The sequence below is a fragment of the Agelaius phoeniceus genome, chromosome 3 (assembly GCF_051311805.1).
Source record: "Agelaius phoeniceus isolate bAgePho1 chromosome 3, bAgePho1.hap1, whole genome shotgun sequence".
Taxonomy (NCBI): domain Eukaryota; kingdom Metazoa; phylum Chordata; class Aves; order Passeriformes; family Icteridae; genus Agelaius; species Agelaius phoeniceus.
The window spans coordinates 11,687,184-11,707,216 of NC_135267.1; the positions used below are offsets into that span (position 1 = coordinate 11,687,184).

Genomic DNA, 20,033 nt, shown 5'->3' on the forward strand with positions numbered 1-20,033 from the left:
AAAAGAGAGCCCTGAAGAGATTTCTTCTTCCAAATCTCTTCTTCATGGACACTTGTAAGGCCAAAATAATCCCTTAATTCCTAAAAAATGTTATTAAACTACTCAAAGAAGTCAAAGCTCTAACTCAAATCAAAATATCCACAATATATTTAGCAGAACACAGAGTTACCAAGCTTGTATTACACAGGTTTGGGTAGGGGTGTTCACTTCAGTGCTGGCTGGTTTGGATTTTTTTGGTAGTGGAAGAGATCTTTCATCAAACAATTCATTTCACTAGATCTTACGCTGTTTATTGCTTTAATTGCGCACTTTATGTAGAAGATCTCACATTAGTATCTTAAATTATTTAAAAGACATTAAGATCAGAGATTAACTTTTTAATAATCACTCTCATTTGAGAGCAAAGCATTTGATTCCAGCTGCTATGAACTTTTCAACAAGCAAAAACAACATTTGCTGACATAAAAGGGACAACCAACTCCAAAAAAGACTGGTGACAAAATTAAACTGCCTATGTCCAACAAAACAGTATTATTCTATACTACACACTTGGCAAAATTCAAAAAAAGTTAACTTGCTTGGGAGAAATCTGAATTACTGTATTTTCCTATATTATTCTGACTTATTTCAGAATCAGATGTATCAGAACACTTCCACATCACTTTTACTCCAGCTACTTTTTCATTAGTTTTCATTAGTTTAGATTCCCAGCCTCTAACCCACATGGAAGCTATCTAGGTTGCTTTTACATTTGGACCACAGCAAATAATACAATTTAAGTATATCACTGTTAGTACACCTCTATGGGACAGGATCCTTAATATCAATTGAATTTCTACATCAAAATTAGACACAGACTGATTTAGGCAGGAAAATTCTAATTCAGGCTCTAACACTAGAGAATAGCTTTGTTGCAACCACAGGTAATCTGTGATCAGAAAATATACACATTTTAAGTTTTGAAATAGCCAAAATAAACCAGTCATAGTGGTTTCCTTCCCTGTCACCAAATGCATCTCCTGGAATTAATCTGTACCTGAAGCTCTCACCTCACAAGAAAGAATAAAGTTTATAAGGCTGAAGATTACTGAGAGAAGCCTGAAAACATAATCTAACACCAGGCTTATGACTCCTTCTGGGGAATGTCTGAATAAATGTGATTACTTATGTCTGGGAACTGACTTTTAGACTTTGAATGCTTGAGAATGACAATGCTAAGATTAAAAGCCATTCCATGATATAACAAGCAGAAGCTATTCATCAGTGTCCTGAGCTGGGAACAGAGACACACTGGCCCAAAAATTGCTGCCTGGCATAAAGATGGCCTGAAGCACCCCCTCCTTCCCTCCAATGGCAAAGCCCAAGGATACTGCAGATACATCCAAGGACTAAGAGGATAATTAAATTGTGCTTGATTTCTCTTTACCAAATGGCACACACACACAAGAAGCTGGATTTGAATCAGAGAATTTGCAGGGGACAGACTGCTCCTCACCTTGCCAAGGAACTGAGCCATTGCATTGTACATGATCCAGCACTCTAAGCACACATTCACTGCTTCTTTTCCATCTTTGGACAGTAAGGTGCCTAATGCAGCCAAGAATTGCAGGACTACTTCAGCCAGGTTTATTCATTTACCTCAGTTATTCAACACTACTCAGCCCCCAGAAAGAATCAGGAGACAACTGATCTCCAATAAATAAATAAATAGATAGATAAATAAATAAATAAATAAAGTCAGAAAGATCTCTCCCCACCTTGAAAGCACCTTAACCTGTTGATTTGACAGTGTTGCCAGTCACTGAGCATATAGAGGCTCTTGCATCACCACTAGGACTGGCTTCACCACTAGCTTGCTCTCAGGCTAACTCCTGGTTATATTTGAAAAACAGATGCAAGTTTTTACCTCTGTATTTATACCAATTTCAAGATAATCAAATAAAAGCTCTTGCCACCTTTTTTTCAGGAGAGAAAGAGCACAATCTGCACACTAACTAGAACTAAAAGCTATTTATGAAGTTCCTTCAGTAAGTGCTACTGACAACACAAACATCTCAAAGATGAATCAAAGTCTGATGCAGCAATACTATTAGGACTCAAAAGTTTCCCCAACTTATTACCATGTAAGTGTGGCCTTTGAAGTCTATTTCTCACAGAGAGAGAGAGAGAATAAAATTTCTGAATCTGGACTGCAGTTTACTGACCTGCAGTTCCCAAGGGATCTCACCTGCATTCCACATAGCCCAATGCAGAGACCTGCAGCCATACAAGTAATTTCTCAACACGTTACTCACACAAAATACTACACCACAAATAGTGTTCCTACATACTTTGCTAATTTGTTCCCAGCTTAGTGGGTATCTCTACAGAGCACAGTCAACTTGTATGCCCTAATATAGAAGGTTTCATCTCATCTCTTCCTTCTGTAAAACATACTTCTTTTTCCTACCATCACAGTCACAAAGACATTTGATTTGAGCTATTAATACAATCTCTCTGCCTACTTGGCTCCAGTGGAACCCTACAACCAAGAGATTCTATGTGAAGACCCTAAGACTGCTGAAGTTATATTTCCATTCCACACAAGGAATTACTAAGAAAAAGGTTCAGCCTTAGCCATTGTTTTTATTACCATTTTGTCAGCTCCATTCCAAGTCTGAGTCTAGTCTATCTTTTAAGGCTAGAGATTCTTTGGTATATTGCTGTAGTTGTATGAAAACCACAAAAAAATTTGCAAAAAAGTCAGTATGAGTTATCAGCTACTAAGATACTCAGACTTTACTCAATCACAAAAACTATGTGTACAAATAAAAACAGAATATTGATTTTGGGGTTTGGTACTATTTAACTGTTTTAAAAAATCCATAAATCTATCCTTCAGCTACCCAACTGGAAACACCCTATTGCCTACCTATCTCATTATACTGCAATGTTAGACTCAAAAAATCCCAAGAAAACAAAATAATAAGGAAATAACTTCCTTGTAGTGGGTAATAATCTCATTAAGCACTAAAAGAAGAACTTTCCTTGTGAGAAAAGGTTTGTTAGGGCATTTTTACACACTTAATACAACATATTAAGTGACTGTAAGATTGTTAACACTCAGAAACAGGGAGCAAATGTTCTTGGGAATATCTTGGGGAGATACAAAAGACTCACAGCAGTATTGAATGCAGTGAAGATTTTCACCCTTCTCTGAGGCTGGAGTGGGTTAAAATCATTTGCCCTTCTTCTCTTTAGATTTTCTAAAGATTGAAAACAGGAGAACATGAAATGTTACGGAAATTCATCCCAGGTACACAAACAATGTTTTTCAGTATTTGAAAATTACTTGCTTCTTTTGTTCACAGTCTCTTCTGCCTTTGCAAAGCATGAATAACAGCCCATCTTTTATTTGTTTTCAGTTTCTCACAGAACCAGTTTGTTATGACTGCTCTCTCCTACACAAAAGCTGGTCAGGGCTTCCAAACACCCTTCTGTTTATTTATGGCAAGCTGAAGTGTAAACATTTGCTTACTACAAATCAGTGCCAGAAACTGCTAAATAAACCCACTGTTTTAACACCTTTTACCCCCGACTATATAAAAGAAAACTAAACACTTACAGTCCACATGCCTTTCTCTAGTCTGCATATATTCATCACAGGTCAAAGCAACTTTCTCTTCTTTCAAGATAGAATGGGTACAAGTTCAGCTTCCATAATTCCTTCTTTTGCCTGATCTGGTTTGAGAGTGTAAGAAAGACTTCTGTGGGGCTGCTTTTTAATTTTTAGGGGGAGGGTTTCTTTATTTTTTCTTAAAGCTCTAAGAGACAGGCTGGTGATCCAATCCCCAGTGTGCCTCCACAAACAGTGGTGCCAGCAAAGCACACGAGCCGCAGCAGGAGCAAAGAGGGACCAGGAGTACCTCAAGCCAGTACAGCTGCAGAATATTTTGTGTCAAAACAAGATGCATAAGGTGTCATAAATCCATTAGATGGAATTTTCTGATAAAGTCTGGTTCTTCTGACAGTTTTCAAATGTGTGTAACAGAGATAAAGAGATGGAAAATAACCTTAGTCGACAACAGATAGAGGGGCTTTTTCCTCCGTTCAAATAGAAGGTTCTGAATTTACAGTTCAAGATTTTCTTCAACCATTCCCTAGCCCTCCTTAGTCTGAGACACAACTTTACTCAGAGAAAAATTGCTCTTTCAAGGAGAAATACGTCAAATGAAGATATTAAATAATTTTTAATCTCTGGTCTTTAATTAGGAGCAGAAATTGAATTATAAAAAGAATGGACAAGTGTTCAGACTTCTGTGCCTTCTCCAGGTCTAAGCAAAAGAAACACTTCTGTCCACACTTTTTTCTTTCCTCCCATAGACTATACCAGCTAGCTCAGAAAAAAACCAAACAAAACAAAAAAACCACAACAAAGTCACAAAACCCCAAACAAACAGCAGAACCCCAGCTTTCTCTCTAATATCTTTAGATCCCAGTAGTTATATTACCACGGGGGTTTTTTTTCTTCCTTTTAGATGTTCAGGGCTTGATCTGGTTTGCTATGGGCTACTTGGTGATCACACAGTAATCTCCCTCACTACCAGGGCCAAAGAATAAATACATCAGGAACTAAAGACACAGCCTATGAAAATTCACTCCTTGGGTTTCCCACAACGATTTTCAACACTCAAAGTACACAGGCCAGTAACAGGACAAAATGTAGGAACATAATGTGTAATTCACAGAATCAGCCTATGCCACTGAAGATGCTTTGACTCCTCTCCCCTGCATGCCCCATAGGATTGCCCCAGTGCACAGGTGACACTTGTGTTGCCACTGGTGTCATGGTACAAACCCAAAGTGACACCCCACAACAGTGCCCACAACCAGACAAAGTGCAGGCACTTGCTCTGCTCCTCCAGCTCTGCAGTGTGTGCAGAGGGAGGTGGAAGGCTGGAGGTATTTATGTCTTAAACTGCTACAAATTACAACTGACAAGGTTCTGCTACTAGAGCCTTAACTCTCTTCACCAACCCAGCAACACCACTAAAAATCAATGCAAGTCCATAGTGCAAGTGTTAGTTCTAATTAGCAAAGACAGTAAATTCAAACAGCCTGTCTTAGCAGCTTTCCAGCCTTTAAGGTAAAGTTGCACTATGGTGGATTGGGAAGCCTGGGGAAATGTGAACAGCTGCAAGGAATATAAACTCCACTAATTTTGTGTATGACTTGTTCTCATCTGCTGTCATTGACATGCAGAGATGTGAAGCATGGAATCTGATGCCATTGTGCACTATAGACCTGATCAAAAGGTCTTAAAGATATTGAACAAATCTAATAAAAAGAAACAAAACAAAACAAAAAACTAACAACCAAGAAAAAAAAAACAAAAACAAAAAAAGAACCCCACACAAACAAAAAAAGAAATGGCATAATTCAAACTGAATATATACCTGAGGACCCAGTCACACTGGTGCAGGAGAGTTTCCTCCTGTAATAGGTAGCCAGCCCTGGCGACCGAAACATTTTGGAGTTTGACTTACTCTCTAATGCTGAATTCCTACTTTTGTTTTGCCTCCATTCATAGTTACCCTCCCTAAGTAAGCAAGCAAGCAAGCAAAGCACATCTAGTTCTTCTATTTACATTTCAGCAACATGTAAGTTTCTGCCATTCTGTGTGTTTGGAGGATGAAGCCACATACATGAAATGCAAATGGACAAGACTTTGCTTGCATTGCCATCATTCAATTTCCTACACACTTTCTCTACAAGCAAATACAGCATTTATATGCAAAAGTAACCCCAGACCACAAGAAATGCCGAGTGTACTTTAATGTAACCTCACTGGGGCTGGGAAGCCCAGCACAGCAGGGGCATGGCACACTCTCCAGTGCACTCCACAGTGCTGATGCACTAAGGCCCTGCCAGAAAGGAGTTCTGCTCCCTTCCTGTTTGTTTGTCTGAGTTTTCTACAGAAACAGAAAAAGAAAAACTGAAAAAAAATAAGTTCAGCTAAGGAATACACCAAACTCACAAAACAGGTACTTTTATCCCCACAAGAAGGCAGCACGTCAGTTCAGCCTTCCTCTTGAGACCTCTATTTTGATCTCCACAGATCACTGAAGTCAAAGTCCCAGTTCTGTTCTGAAAATATCACCTCAGTTCTTTCTTTTTCGTTGTTGTTTATGCAACTAAAATATAGGTCACTGATTGAAAGGGGGCTTTCAAAACTAACAGAGAAAAGGCAAAAATCACCGGAGATGTATCCCCTCAAAAGGAGAACCATCTTCTTATTGTTTTAAAGACATAATTTTAAAATCTGTATTAGATCAGGAAAAAGCTATTATTAAAGACACTGTCTTATAAATGTAGTTGTTGGGGGAAAAAACATTAAGACCAATTTTAGAAAACTTCAAAAATAAACCTGGGAAATATACATTCCACATATCCTGATGACATTTCTTCAACCACAGGTTTTTATCTGTTTTGTCTTAATAGGCCAGGTAGAGGCACAGTTTAGCTTACAAAGGGCAGCAGCCCTTTTACTTTATTTGACCTGAAGTGAAACCTGATGGAAAATGTTTCAGACAGAATAAGGCCATAAGCTTGCTCACATCTTCTTCAAAATGTGTTATTAATCTAAGTAATGCTGTTTTCACTTAAACAATCACTTTAAGAAAACTAACAAAGCATACAGGATGGAAATCAAGCCTTAACAACAATGCAGAAATGGACCTCAATAACTCTGAGATTTGATACCTTCAAAACAAAACCCCCCTGTAATCCAAACTAGTGATGCCGAGAATTTTTTCCAACAGGTTTCTTACAGAAGATTAGAATGAAAGGTTATTCTCAAGCCATAAGGGGTTAAAAAAATTGAAGAGTTGACTACTGAGCGGAAAAATCCACGATCTTAAGATCCATCCCAAACAATCACAGCACTCAGAAAAAACAGAAAAGTAAATTAGGCTCCAACATTACAATATCTATACTGTCAAATACCACCACTATATGTATCATTCCTGTCAGGAAAAACAAAGACAGATGGTTGTAGAAAAAGACACTCTTCAGAACAACCTTAACTTTCACGTACTGACGAATCAAAATATTTACAATATTTATCCCCCTACAGAGCTCATTCCCTACAATTAAAGCTCTTCTAAACTGCCACAGCATATTGCTACGGAAATTTTGGCAGAACAAATCCTTAATTTACATAACTCTTGAGAGTAGTCACCTAAATTCGAGCAAGAAAAATAATGCATTCTCAAATATTATTGATGTTGTGAAGCCTCTGATTTATTTTATTCATAATTATTTACATATTTCATTGCTTTCTCATCAGAGGGAAATATCCAACTGTCAATAGCAAGGTCAACAGCTTCCAACTGGCATGAGTGTGACTGGAATTTGCACAGCATTCACTACTGAAATGTCACTTTCTGAAACAGCATCTTTCTCGTCTCAAGCCAAAGGAGAGCTGTATTTCAAAGATCTAACAGTGGATGGAGGGGCATAAAGACCCCCTGGTACTGCCCCAGTTCCTACAAGCTCTCTGCCCTGAGCGACCCCACTGCCACTAACAGCAAGGAGCACAAAAGGTCTCCTAATGCAGGTACCTCATCTGTGAAAACCCCTGCCCCAGAAAGGAAGACAAACCTTGCAGGTCCACAGCAAGCCCAGCAATGGACTCCAGTGTTGAATCTTAGCTTAGAGTAAATTTTTATAGTTAAAATGCAATTAAAACATATCCAATAAATCTTGACAGAACATTTTTCTAGCATCTAGAACACAGACTACCACCTGCCCAGATCCTTTCTGGCCTACATTAGGAATTTCCCTTTCTATAAAGGTCAGGCAGACTCGGGGTGGCTGATCCACATGCGAACACACAGAACCAGGAATTTCAAAGCTCTCCTGGTCTCCCACTTTAAACTGTCAAACTCCAACATAATTGCTTCATTTCCTTCTCTTGAAGCTACCTCCCAGAGCAGCCTCTAGTCACCGAAATTTCTTCAGGCTTAGCAGGAATGCCCCTCAAAAAATGGTTTCCTAAGTAGGTTTCTTCTCAATTTGAAGGTTCTAACTGTTCGAAGTCCAAAATTCAGCCAGGGCTAAAACCCACACACGAGACAAAATTAAAAAAAAATTAAAACAATCACAAGACCCAAGGGTTTCTACTCTTTACTTATTTTCAGTAATCAGAATTTGATCCTAAAATTTCAAAAATCAGTTGGGAATAAAAGCATCCCATCTACAAGCAGACAGTCATGCAATATAGTGTGTACATGGAATGCCAGAGCAGCAGACCTCATTTTATTTCATAAGCAGTCAAAAAGCCATCACAGTCTGAACACAAAGAAATGAGGGTTTAGAAATCACTATGTCAAGGATCCTGACTTTCACTACTAAGTATAAGCATCAGTTAATTCAACAAATTTGAGGGGATATACTGCTTCTACCAGTTAGTAATATGAGGGTGGGTTTGGGCTTTTTTTTCTTTGTGTGGGGAATAAACTGTAAAAAAATTAAAAATTAGGTTTATAAAAATTCAATAATTTCTTAGGAAAATCTTATAATTTTTAGCCTTGAAAAAATTCAAACATAAGACTCTCTCCACTTCTGCAATCAGAGTAGTCAGAGTAATTGAAGTCCTAAGAGCAGAGAACACTGGCAAGTATCATATGAAAGTCTTAGATAGATGGGACATATGAAGGATAATTCTTTTTTTCAATAAAAGAATTAAAATGCAACAAATACATGGTTGCTGTAAGTAAGTATAATTACACTGCATGATATTTTTGTTTTGCTAGTTTTTCCCAATAACTGTCATCTGTTCTCACACAAGTGATTAAATTAATTTCATTTTTCACTTAATCCAATTTCCACTTCTAGTTCAATTTATAATCATCACTTCCCCATGCTAGTGTGGCATTAAATTGCCGTCATTCTTGACCATTAAGCACATCATATTCCAGTCAGCAGAATCAATCAAAAATACCACAGCAGTGCCATGGATTTCTTATTAAATACATTCCTTTTTGCTGCTTTGTAGAAGCTGATCATCAGTGTCAGAAGCTGTTACACCAAGTTCTGACTTTTCAGGCAAAAGAAATATATTCTGAATCAAAAATAGACAACAAAAAAGTCTTTTTTTAAAATGAACACAGCATTTTCTCTGTTCAAATTGCACTTACTTTACTTTTTAAGTGCCCACTGAAGAAATGACCCATGCCAGCGTAAATTTCCATCTGCTACTGATCTTGTAACCATACTTCTCCTTACTGTAAAATCAAAAGTTACTGCTCCCCTTAATAAAAAGAAAGGGGAAAAATACCAAAACAAAACCACCTCCCTTGATGCTACTCAAATTTCTTTGTATGTTCAAATTCAAATCCTGGGTGAAATTCACTTACACAATCAGCAATACACAGACTTTTCAACAGAAGTTGCCATCTTAAACACAGTTGCTCATGTCCTGTTTTAAAAAGAAGACAAGACTGAAGAAAGATTACAACTCCACTAAAAGATCAGAGGAATCTCATAATTCTTGTCCAAGGCAAGATTCTACTCTATTTGTTCAGAGTCACTTTGAAGCACAGTCACTTCCAAGCTCGCCTTCATAAAAACACATCCATAAATTAAGTTTCTGCATGATCATCTTTACTTTTAAAATATTCCATTGTATTCTGACACTAAAAACAGTGGTTAATTTCATCTCGTGTGTGGTTCGTGCTGAGCTACAAAGTGTTAAATAAAGAACACTTCAATTTCCATATTAAAATTCCCTTCCCTAACAGCATTTTCTCCCGTTTAGATTTGAATGAAAGGTATACCTGCCAATCTAACTGGACCATTTTCAAAGAAACCCCAAGGCAACTTCTTTCCCTCTTGACATATTAGGAGTACAATCTTTGCCCCATCTGCCAATTCAATAGCTGCCCAAATGTACATTTTGTCCATGCATGCCTATACAGGAATTAACAGGGCCTTTTGTTGCTTGTATGTACAGTATAACACAATATTTTTATAAACATTGTAGACACCTAAAAAAAATTTAAGATCTTGTGCTTAGGAGATGCTAATTGGTACAACTGTATTATTTTTAGTGTCCTACTAATCAAGAGCTTATTATTCTCTAACAGTTTCTGAGAATACCCATACCTAGCATAGTACTTTGTACATAATAACTGTAAAGTGCTTTGTGTCAAATGTGTCACAGTGTCAAATTATTCACAGTCTGAAAAACAGGCAAAAGATTAAAGGAGTTTTTCTGGAGCACTTCCAAAGTAAAGAAAAAATTTCTCAGTAATCATCTGTAAACTTGGATAATACAAGGAGATGTGACTGAGTAGCTATATATATATGGGTGGCTTTTTAAGCATCTGTGGTAACTGTATTACTTATTCAGCACATCACTGGATTTCTGTAGGATCTATTTAAACAACAAATACGGTTTTCAGATAAAAACTCTGAAGAATTGAACACGCCTCAGCGGTCTTGCTCCTGCCAACTGCTTTATGGAGGCAGATCCCAGAATCAACAGGAATTGGCAGGGCTCCAGTAATCCTTTACCCTATGTGCTACAGTTAACAGGATTGTGGCCTCTGGGTCTGCTCCTGGTCTTTTCACGACTGAACAAATGCTGCCATGAACATTTACTCAAACAAGACTAACCCCAACTTTCTTCTGAAACGTTTGCAAGATACTTTCCCAGCCCTACAAAACTGGAAAAATTCATGACAAGCTTTAAAAACTATAGTCACGCGATTTGCTATGATCAACGTCTGTAGCTTATTTCCCCGCGGTAAGACTCAAACCATAATTCCATTTCTTTCCCATTTTATTGTGGTGTCTGGTGCCAAGCACGCTGCCGCCCCGTGTTTCGGTGTGACAGCCACGGATCAGCCGTCACCCCGACCCCGCTGGCTCCGCGGGCGGAATCCACCCCGCACCGGTGGCCGGGGAGAGCGGCAGCAGCGAGCTGAGCAATCTGCAACCTGCGGCATCGGCAGAACTGCTCCAGATCGAACGAACGGGAAATTTCCTGCCGGGAACCGAATCTTTCCCCACCATCAGCTGCAACCACCTGAGCAGCACCTTTTCAATCGCGAGGGCTGCAGATCCAATGTTCCAGCAATCAGGGTGCCTGGATCATTTGCAGCTGCGAGCTCCCGCATATTTAAACGCCGGAGAGGAGCAAGAGGTTGATTTTTGTCAGTCAAACGAGTAGCTTCGAGTGCCGGCACACGAGAGCGCAGCTCGCACCGAGCTGCCTCACAGCGCCCGTGTCGCGGCGGCAGAGCCATCCATGTTTCACCGAGCCGCCGCCAGCCCGGCACCTGCGGCACGTCCCCGCACAACCCCGCGGGAGCGGCACTCACGGCGTCCCGGAGCCACCTCGGGCTCGGGCTCATCCTCCCCCCACGGCCGCTCCCCGCCGCCTCCTACGCGGAGCCGAGGGCCGGCGGGAGCGCCGCTCGCTGCCCGGGGGCGCCCCGGCGGCCGGAGCCGCCGCTTGACCCGTCTCCCTGGCAACGGGGACACTCGCCCTCGCCACCCCCTGCTCCCCAGCGGAGCCCCCTTCCCCAGCGCAGCGGGGCTGAGCGCCCGGGGCCGCAGGGCACGACCGGCGGCCGCCCCCCGCCCCGGTCCCGGTTAGGTAACGCGGGCGCCGCCGCGGGCCCGGCCGCTCGCTCACCTCGGGCAGGTGCCGGGGCCGCGCACGGCGGTGGCGGCGGCGCCGCCTCTCCTCTCCGCTCCTCTCCGCCCCGCTCCGCTCCGCTCCGACGGCAGCGGGGGGACGAGCTGCGGGCCAGCAGCTCCCGCGCCGCAGAGCCGCCGTCCCGGCTGTGCCGCTCCGGTGCCCGAGCAGGAGGAGCTTCCCCGCCCCGCCCAGTGCGCAGCGGCGGCCCGGGAGGGCCGCACCTGCCGGAGGAGGAGGAGGAGGCAGGGGCGGTGTGTCGCCGCTCCCGGGGCCGTGGAGGGCCGCCAGCGCAGCCCGCCGTGCCCCCGTGAGGCAAAGGCCGCCAGCGCTGCTCACCCGCCGGGGCCACGGCCCTGCGGGAGCGCTGGAGGGGAAAAGGCCTGGTTGAGTGAGCCCTTTAAGTAGCGCTAAGTTTGTAGGAAGAGCACCTGCGAGGCGGGATGACGACGGGGTCAGGAGGGCTGGCAGGGGGGCATTTGGGAAGAAGGATTTTAGGACAAGAGATACGGCTGGAAAGGATGAGGTCTCTGCAGCGTCAGGATCAGAGCACTACATCCTAGGATATTAAGGCATCACTGCTTTATCATCCTGTTATGGGGTTTAATGTGAATTTTTAAAAATCTTAAGTGTGAAAGTGATGAGGAACATCTGTCTGAGATACAAGTGCTGTGCCACTGTGTATTTTTCCAAATGCCATCTTTGCAGGGACGCAGGATCCAGCTCTGCAGTGAGGCTCAGTAACAATGCTGTTCTTTCAGCTTCACCTCATGAAACTGACAGGTGGTGAGAACTTTTCTTCCTGCACCCTCTAACTGATCCCATGGTTATGAAGAACATTCAGGAAAATTAAAACATAAATCTGATCATTAGCAATCCACTCATAATCAGCAAAACTGGAATGTCCTTTAATATATAGGAGAAAATACAATTTTGAGAATTGCACAGAGTACCTCTACTTTTGAGAAGTTTTCATCTTGCTACTGGATATTCTTAGGAGTTTAGTTTCTGTTTTCTGATCTGTGAAGTTAATACAAAACCAGTAGATCCCAAAAATCTCTGCCTCCATCTCCAACACACCTCTGTATTATATTTTACATACGTGTCACATCAGAGGAGTTCACATCTTTTTCAGATGACAATTCCTTAAGACCCTTTTACAGCATATGGGCCATCAGTTAATCCTACTGACAGAACAGTTGTTCTGTTGTAAGGTGTTTGTGAAAGGTATCTAGAAATGCCCCAATTCCTCATCTGCAGAGCAGACAGTAACATCTGGAAAGTTAGTTCAGAAAGTGCACCAGATGCAGTCTATGGAGTGTTTTGGGTAGTTATGCAAATCTTCCCCAGGTCCAGGGTCAAGCAGCTTGGTGCTTCTGCAGTGCAATACCAGGGAGAGGCCCATTTTAGTTACAAAACAGAGGCATAAAGGCACGGCCAGTGCTTCATTAGAACCAGTTAATTCATGTGCAACACAAAACTGTTATGGCTACGGTACCTTTCCTTGATTGCATCCAAGTGGGTTTCAAATGTCTCCAGAGAGGGATACCTCCCTAGGCAGACTCCTACAGGGCTCTGCCACCTTCAATGTAAAGTTCTTCCTCTTGTTGAGGTAGAACTTGTTGTGTTTTGGTTTATGGTCACTGCTCCTTGTCCTGTTGCTGGACACCACTGAAAGGAGTCTGGCAATACAACATGTTAAGTATTAGAAAAAGTCACAGAGATTGACAATGATTTTTATTCTTTTTTTTTTTTTTTTTTTTTTTTTTGTAAAATTCTCTATTCTGGAAATATATAACGAAGAGCTTTTTTATCTTACTTCTATTCCCAGCTCTAGAGAAAGACTGCAGATGTTCGATGATCCCATACACAAGATGCATGTAAATGTGAAAGGCTCCAAAGAAATACCTGAACACAACAAAAATTAAGCCTACCAGATCTTGGAAAAAGGTGCAAAAACAACTATTGCAGCTACTTACATGAATGATGACCCTGTTTTTCCTTTACCATTTGTGTGAAAGTAACTTGAGCAGATGAACAAGAGCTTGTTAGAACTGGGAATATAAACTTGCATGAGGTAAAAACACTTCAGTTTGGGGCAGTTGATAAAAGAGTTTATGAAGCTGGAAATACCAAGTGATCTATCCTAAACCATGAAAGACTTATTGCTGCTCTTGTGGATGAAGACACAGAAGACATCCTAAGAGGACCTTTCAAGACTCTAAGAGAACAAAAAGGACATCAGTAATAGCCAGAGTTTCTCCCACATCTATAAATCCCAAGGGTACAGTGGAGTATGCTCACAGAGCAAAGAATGTGATGAAACCTTAAGTTAACCAGCAGCTGCCAAAAGGAGCTGTTATTGAGGAAGATACTGAAGAGATTAAGCACCTGAAAGGAGACCTCTGCTGCACAAGAGTAAAATGGAATCTGTATTTTCATTTGTGTAGCCCTTAAAAGGAAAGATGAAAGTTTGGGAAGAACAAGTTACAGAGGATATTGAGATAATGAGCAACAGGGAAAAAGTAGTGAAAACAATCACTAAACCATTCTCAATTAATAAAAGCAATGAAACAATGAAAACAGATCTGCAACTCAAGGAGAAATAACTGAAATTAAGCACAGGCAGATCTGCAAGAAACCAAGATTTCTCTAGCTCCAAAAGAATTTATGGTTTCAGTTCTGAATACAAAAAAACTTCACGGCACAGCTAGCCATTTGGTCAGTACTGTTAAGATAAATACAGTTTTGCTTACAAAACTGTATCATAAGAGAGCTGTTGATCATCACAGTGCTATCATCCAAATGGATTTGCAGGAGAAATTCATGTTCTGGACAATAAAGTACAAGACTCAGTGAGAACTATCTGAAGCAGCAACATCTTACACATAATTTATAGGTGTCCTCCTATCTATCAGTTGTTCAGCAGATAATGTATTTGCACTAGTTGTATCAGGGTCTTTTACCTCTGTTAAAAATTGCAGACCACTGAACTTTCTCAAGTGCCTGAAAATGTGTAACAAAATAGGACTGTGCTATTTGCTTGTAAAGCTGTGCCATTCAGTCAAGTTGACTGAGAAGCAAATATCTGGATCAGGAGGAGCATTAAATATCTTGACAGCAATGGTAGAAATTGTCCTGGAACTAAACTGTTTGTTTCAGAATAACATAAGGAAATTTTCTGCTTGATGAGATCGAGGACCATAAAAACAATTAATATCTTCTTAGGAGATCTTTGTCTCACTCTGAAAAAAAAATACAGAAACAGCCTGTGGTTTTTTTTTCTCAGATGCAAAGTACTGTGGGAATTTAGGAGAAGTGGAAATGGAAAAGTATGTATATACAAAGAATGCGAATGAATTAGTGTCCTCACTTCAAAGCCAGCTGAACCTGTTGGCACAGGAGGCGCAGAAGAACTCTAGCTTGCATACTGCCAAAAAATGCAGGTTTGATGACTACCATCACTGCTGGGCAAGAAAATGTTTATCTGGAAACCACTGACTTAGCCAATAGTAAAACTTCTGCTTCAAAACAAATTTATTGCATCTCTGGATAATTTCTTTCAAAAGCTCAAGGACATAAATGGTAGTTTATGGCCATATGTTTCATGGACATGGAAGAAGATGCTGGTGGAATCCATATTCTGTTCTCAGCAACTTCTTAGCAATCTAAAAAATGCATCTCAGGATACTGGTAAATGGAGGGAATTTAAAACTGCTCAGATAGTCAGCTTTATGGATCAGTAACAGTCCTTCTTCAGCAACAAGAGACAGCAGCTTCAGTGTTTGCAGTAGAGAACAGAAGGTTTATGATTGAGATCTGTGTTTTTTATTGGATATTATGTTCTGCATTAAGATTTCAGTAGATGCAGTTTGGAACTACTGCACTGTGAGAATATATCCTACAATACATTTTATTATATGCCTACCAAGAATACAAATAGTTGTGTTCAAAGATCCTTGACATACTGCTGGAACTAAAACAAACTAATTGCCAATTTTAAAAGCATTGGAATTCACCCATGAGAGCTACAAACCAATGGCCTATACTGACCTTAAAAAAGGAGAGAGTATGTCATGGTGCTGCCAGCTAGGTCCAGGGTCCACATCCCTGCTCTCATTTAGAGGCCTGCCTGAATGACTCCTAAAAACAAGGTCTTCTTATAGATTTCCAGTTTGTGCTCACTAAAAGCCAGTCAATAAGTAAGAACTTATTCAATGAATGGAATTGTCCTGTGGCAATTGAAAGCTGGGAGCTAGACAGCAAGCAATGCTATGTCACGGGGAGATGCAATGGATTTATGTATTATATACAACTTCTCTCAAGAACAACAGTGAATTATGACTTGCAGCATTTACTGTTAAAGAGACAGAAAAATTATCATTAAATAAAGGCTTGTAAAGCTCTTTTACTCTCTCTCTCTAAAAGCTTATATTGCCACAAATATGCTCTCTTATATATTTTTTAGAAGACTGACTTCAGAGATTGGCATCAGTGTAATTTTTTTATCACTGCAACATATGGCAGTCTTCCCTGCTGCCAAAACATGGCCATGTTTCAGCCTCAGGGTACAGCTGGCTTGAACTTAAAACTGAGACTGCTTTCAAACACAAATACAGAATTTTGTGTTACCCCTTCAGACATTATGAAGAAAAGTAAATATAAAATTTATGTTGTTGGAACCTCTATGAACACTACAGTGCCTTGGGATTCCAGTCACTCTAGGAAGTATTTTTTCCGTCTAGTTTTTGGATAACATCTAAAATGATTAACAGTCACTGTGTCAGCATCATGTATCACTCAGCTATCTGTACTGAAAACTTCTGCAGTTCAGATTCCAGTATGGGTTCACAAGATTCTCATCTTATGGTGATTTATGATGAGTTCCCCACATAGCCAAAAGTTACAGCAATCTCTGATCGATCGTATGCAATCAATGTTTGTGTAAACCTTCTCTTCAGAGGTTTTTTCCAACTCATCTGTACTTAACCCATCATTTCCTCTTACAGTGCTCTTCCTGAGTTGCAAAGCTGAATGGAAACCTGCTGTACAGGTGGTGCATGTTATCTCAACGTTCTGAAAATTAGCCAGATAAACACAGGCATTTCATGGTTACATCTGAAAGTATACCCAGCACCACTATTTTGATTAAAAACACAAAAACATCAAACACTACATCATGTTCTGTGCAGTTCTCTCAGCTGAGCGTTTTCTAGGTTACATGTCATTACCACAAACATCAAATGTCAGTACCACAAATAAATGTTTCTAAAAAAATCAAACGGAATAAAAGTCCTTTAAAAAGGAAGGAAACATAGTATCTGCAATCCCACCCTCTATCCTCATTGCAACTGGAGCCAGGAGAAAACCCTTAAGTGCCTCGGGTTTTCTGCTTGTTGATGGAGCTAACAAACACAAACTACACGAGAGCATCGGCATAAAAGAAGCCCAGTAAAAGAAAATTAAAAACAGGTAAGGGCAAAAGAAAATTAAAAGAGGTAAGGGAGTAACTATTCCCCTATCAGTAGAAGCTGTATAAATAGTAGTGTTAGCTGTAACATTGAAGTTGTCTAGGTTACTGCTTTGACCCGGTTCTTTCATTTGGAACAGATGTAGTCACATGAGGTGACATCCCCTACAGGAGGAAAGAAACTTCCTGACAGGTAGCAGGGTGTGAAAGGTCCTGCTTGAACCTTGCAATGCTTCCTCTGCTACATATATTTTCCTGAATACAGCCCTGGATGCAGCCCTTAACATTTACAGAAAGGGAAAAAGTGGAGGTTAGACAAGAAACTAAAAAAAAACAGTTCTCTAAGCAACTTGTGTAATACTTTTGGTAGGTAAATTGCTGGCCACTGAATGTTAACAATTATTCCTCCATCTCCTTTCCCAGATCCCCCTACGCCCAAAGAACAGTTGAGCATGGCTCAGCCTGAGGCTGCTTTAAACAAAATCATTCTCAACTTCTAAACTGTTGAAATCAAAATAGTCTGGCACATTGGATGTGATACTCCACAGATTTTATTTCTGTGAAGTAGGAGGTATGTTTCTAACATCAAGGAAACATTTTTACTGCCAGTACTCTGAAAATGTAGCTGCTCCATTCAGCATTTGCCTGCTGCAAGAACATCAGGCTGGAGGCTCTGATGTGTGAATACCTCTATGATCAGATGAAAGGGATCATGACATGGCTGCAAAAGGAAGAGTATGGGTAGAACCTGGGGTCAGGAAGAGGGAGAAGGACCATGCACTCCTGCAGTGCTTTTTACACTGTGATGAGCTTGTATATGTAGCACTTTATGGAGTCTGTTGCAAGCCTTGGCACTGCCACTCTGCTAACAAAAGCGTAGGCCTTTGTCTAGAGCACTCTGCATGTCTTTCTTTTCAAAACCAGTGAGTTTTTCCTTTCTTTTTTTAATGTTTGACTTCTGTTTGTATAACAGTGCCTTTAGATTACTCTTCCTTCAGCCTTTTTTTATATTCAGGTCCTTTCTGTAATGGAAAGTAGCATGGGGATACCGAAGATCTAAAAGAATGACTGAATGTTTACTTCACTTTTAATTTTAGGACAATTAGACAACCAGTCCTCCTCCTCATAAGAGGGAGGATGCAGGTGTTAGAAATCTGCAGGGAGAGTGAGAGCTCATAAAAGTAATTTATTGAGCTTAGTCTGTCTGCAGAACCAAAGGATTTTCTATCATCCCTTCCACAACTACAGCTGGCAGAGCTGACCTCACTATGCTAACTATGCACAGCAGCAACTCCTTCCTCATGAAGTTAAAAAAGTTAACTGTTTAATCATAAAACTCTCCCAGTTTCAACCCTCTGAGGATGAAAAGAATAAGAAGAGCCAGTAGGTACACATTAGAAACACAACATGGGACAGTGAGCATGTGTAATCTTCCTCTGCCTGGGACTGTTCACTTTCCAGGCACCATCCCAAGAATAGTTGATTCCCTATCTGATCAAGGATCTGATCCATTATTTCCCCATGCAAAAGCACCTGCAGAAATCTTAGGCTGTTACTCCCAGCACTTACAGTTTGAAGTTTATTACCTTCTGGGTTGTTTCAGCAAATGCTACCAGCCTTTTATCCTTCTCAGTATGTGTTCTAACAGTTCTCTGTGGTTTTTAGGGCATTATTGAAAGTTCTGTATGGCTTTATGTTGTCAGAGCATGAATTCATAGACAGTGGCAGGAAGGCTAGGTAGATATCCAAAGTAATGAAATTCTGTAGATACCAGCAATACGAGGTCACAGCTTACTGAGCTCCTCAGTGTCTGGACTAAGACCCCTGCAGCTCTGTCAGGATTTGTGCACTGGAAGCAGAAGATATTCTAGTCAGCACATTCACAGAATAGATGAGTCCACTCACAGTGGTACTTGGGTAATATGAACACCTTAGTTCTGAAAGCCTGTTATTTTCATGTGCATGACTGGTGCTGTTAAGTCAGTGGAGGAAGAGCTTTCTTAGTCATACTGGTGGCAGAATAGTGACTATACATATTCAGACCAAAGATTCACCTAACACAGCATAACTGAACCCTCAAAGGCTGACATTCCAATCCTTAACTCCTTAATTAAGGAACAGTAGAAATCAGGAATAGTTTCCTGAAGGAGATCTTGAGGAAGACATATGTGCTATGCTTCTTACTCGTCTTCTTAAACAAGAGGTATCTGAAAAAAAAAAAAATAGAATGAAAGAAAGTGAGAGGTTTTCTGCACAGTCAGTAGGTTGAGCTGGCTTACCATGAAGGCAGAGGAGCCCTTCTTACCAAGGGGGCTGAGGGGTGAAGATTCTCCTTTAGAGACAATGCACTGTTAGACTGCAGACTTAAATTGCTTCTGGTAAACACACAAAAAAGATGCTCAAAAGTAATTTCAGGATGATGGATTCCACTCTGGGAAGCAGGCACTTGTCTTCTCAAATAGACAGAAAGTCATAATGGTGCAGGAGACACTAAAAGGCAGATTGCAACTAACTTTCACAAAATGCACCTCTGATTTATGAAAAGTCTAAATCCTATTTAAGGTTACTAGGAATGATAGCCTACTTCCAGCTACAGTCAAATATCTTGTCAAATATTGTTGGGGTTTTTAAAATTTATTTTATCCAAAACAACTGAAGTCACTGCCCAAATCATTCACCAGAATGAGAGGCATGGAGTGGAAGTTGAATAATCTGGTCTGAAATCAGGATGGTTGGGTGTTGTCTGGGGAGTCACTCTGTAGGTCTGAGATGAAGATACAAAAAGCAGCATGGATGGAGACAGGTTATGGAGTCATTAAATGAAAAATTAGGGTTGTGACAGCAAGGGCTATAGATGACAACAGCCCCTCCTGTCCA

The 20,033-nt window shown here is 40.6% G+C and overlaps 1 protein-coding gene and 2 pseudogenes across 2 annotated transcripts in view; 2 read left to right on the plus strand and 1 right to left on the minus strand.

Moving 5' to 3' along the window:
- Window positions 1–11,990, minus strand: part of KLHL32 (kelch like family member 32) — a 123,122-nt gene extending 111,132 nt beyond the window's left edge. Inside the window, exon 1 of one of the 2 annotated variants that reach the window (XM_077174730.1) lies at window positions 11,684–11,990. The gene's annotated coding sequence lies outside the window, so the exon portion shown is untranslated. Of the gene's footprint in view, window positions 1–11,082; window positions 11,100–11,683 lie in introns of those variants that run through there. The other variant, XM_077174732.1, reaches the window with a different exon arrangement.
- Window positions 11,991–12,129: 139 nt separating this feature from the next.
- On the plus strand, window positions 12,130–14,556 carry LOC129118351 (kinesin-like protein KIF11; annotated as a pseudogene).
- A 142-nt stretch (window positions 14,557–14,698) lies between these two features.
- On the plus strand, window positions 14,699–15,744 carry LOC143693679 (kinesin-like protein KIF11; annotated as a pseudogene).
- The last annotated feature ends 4,289 nt before the right edge of the window (window positions 15,745–20,033 follow it).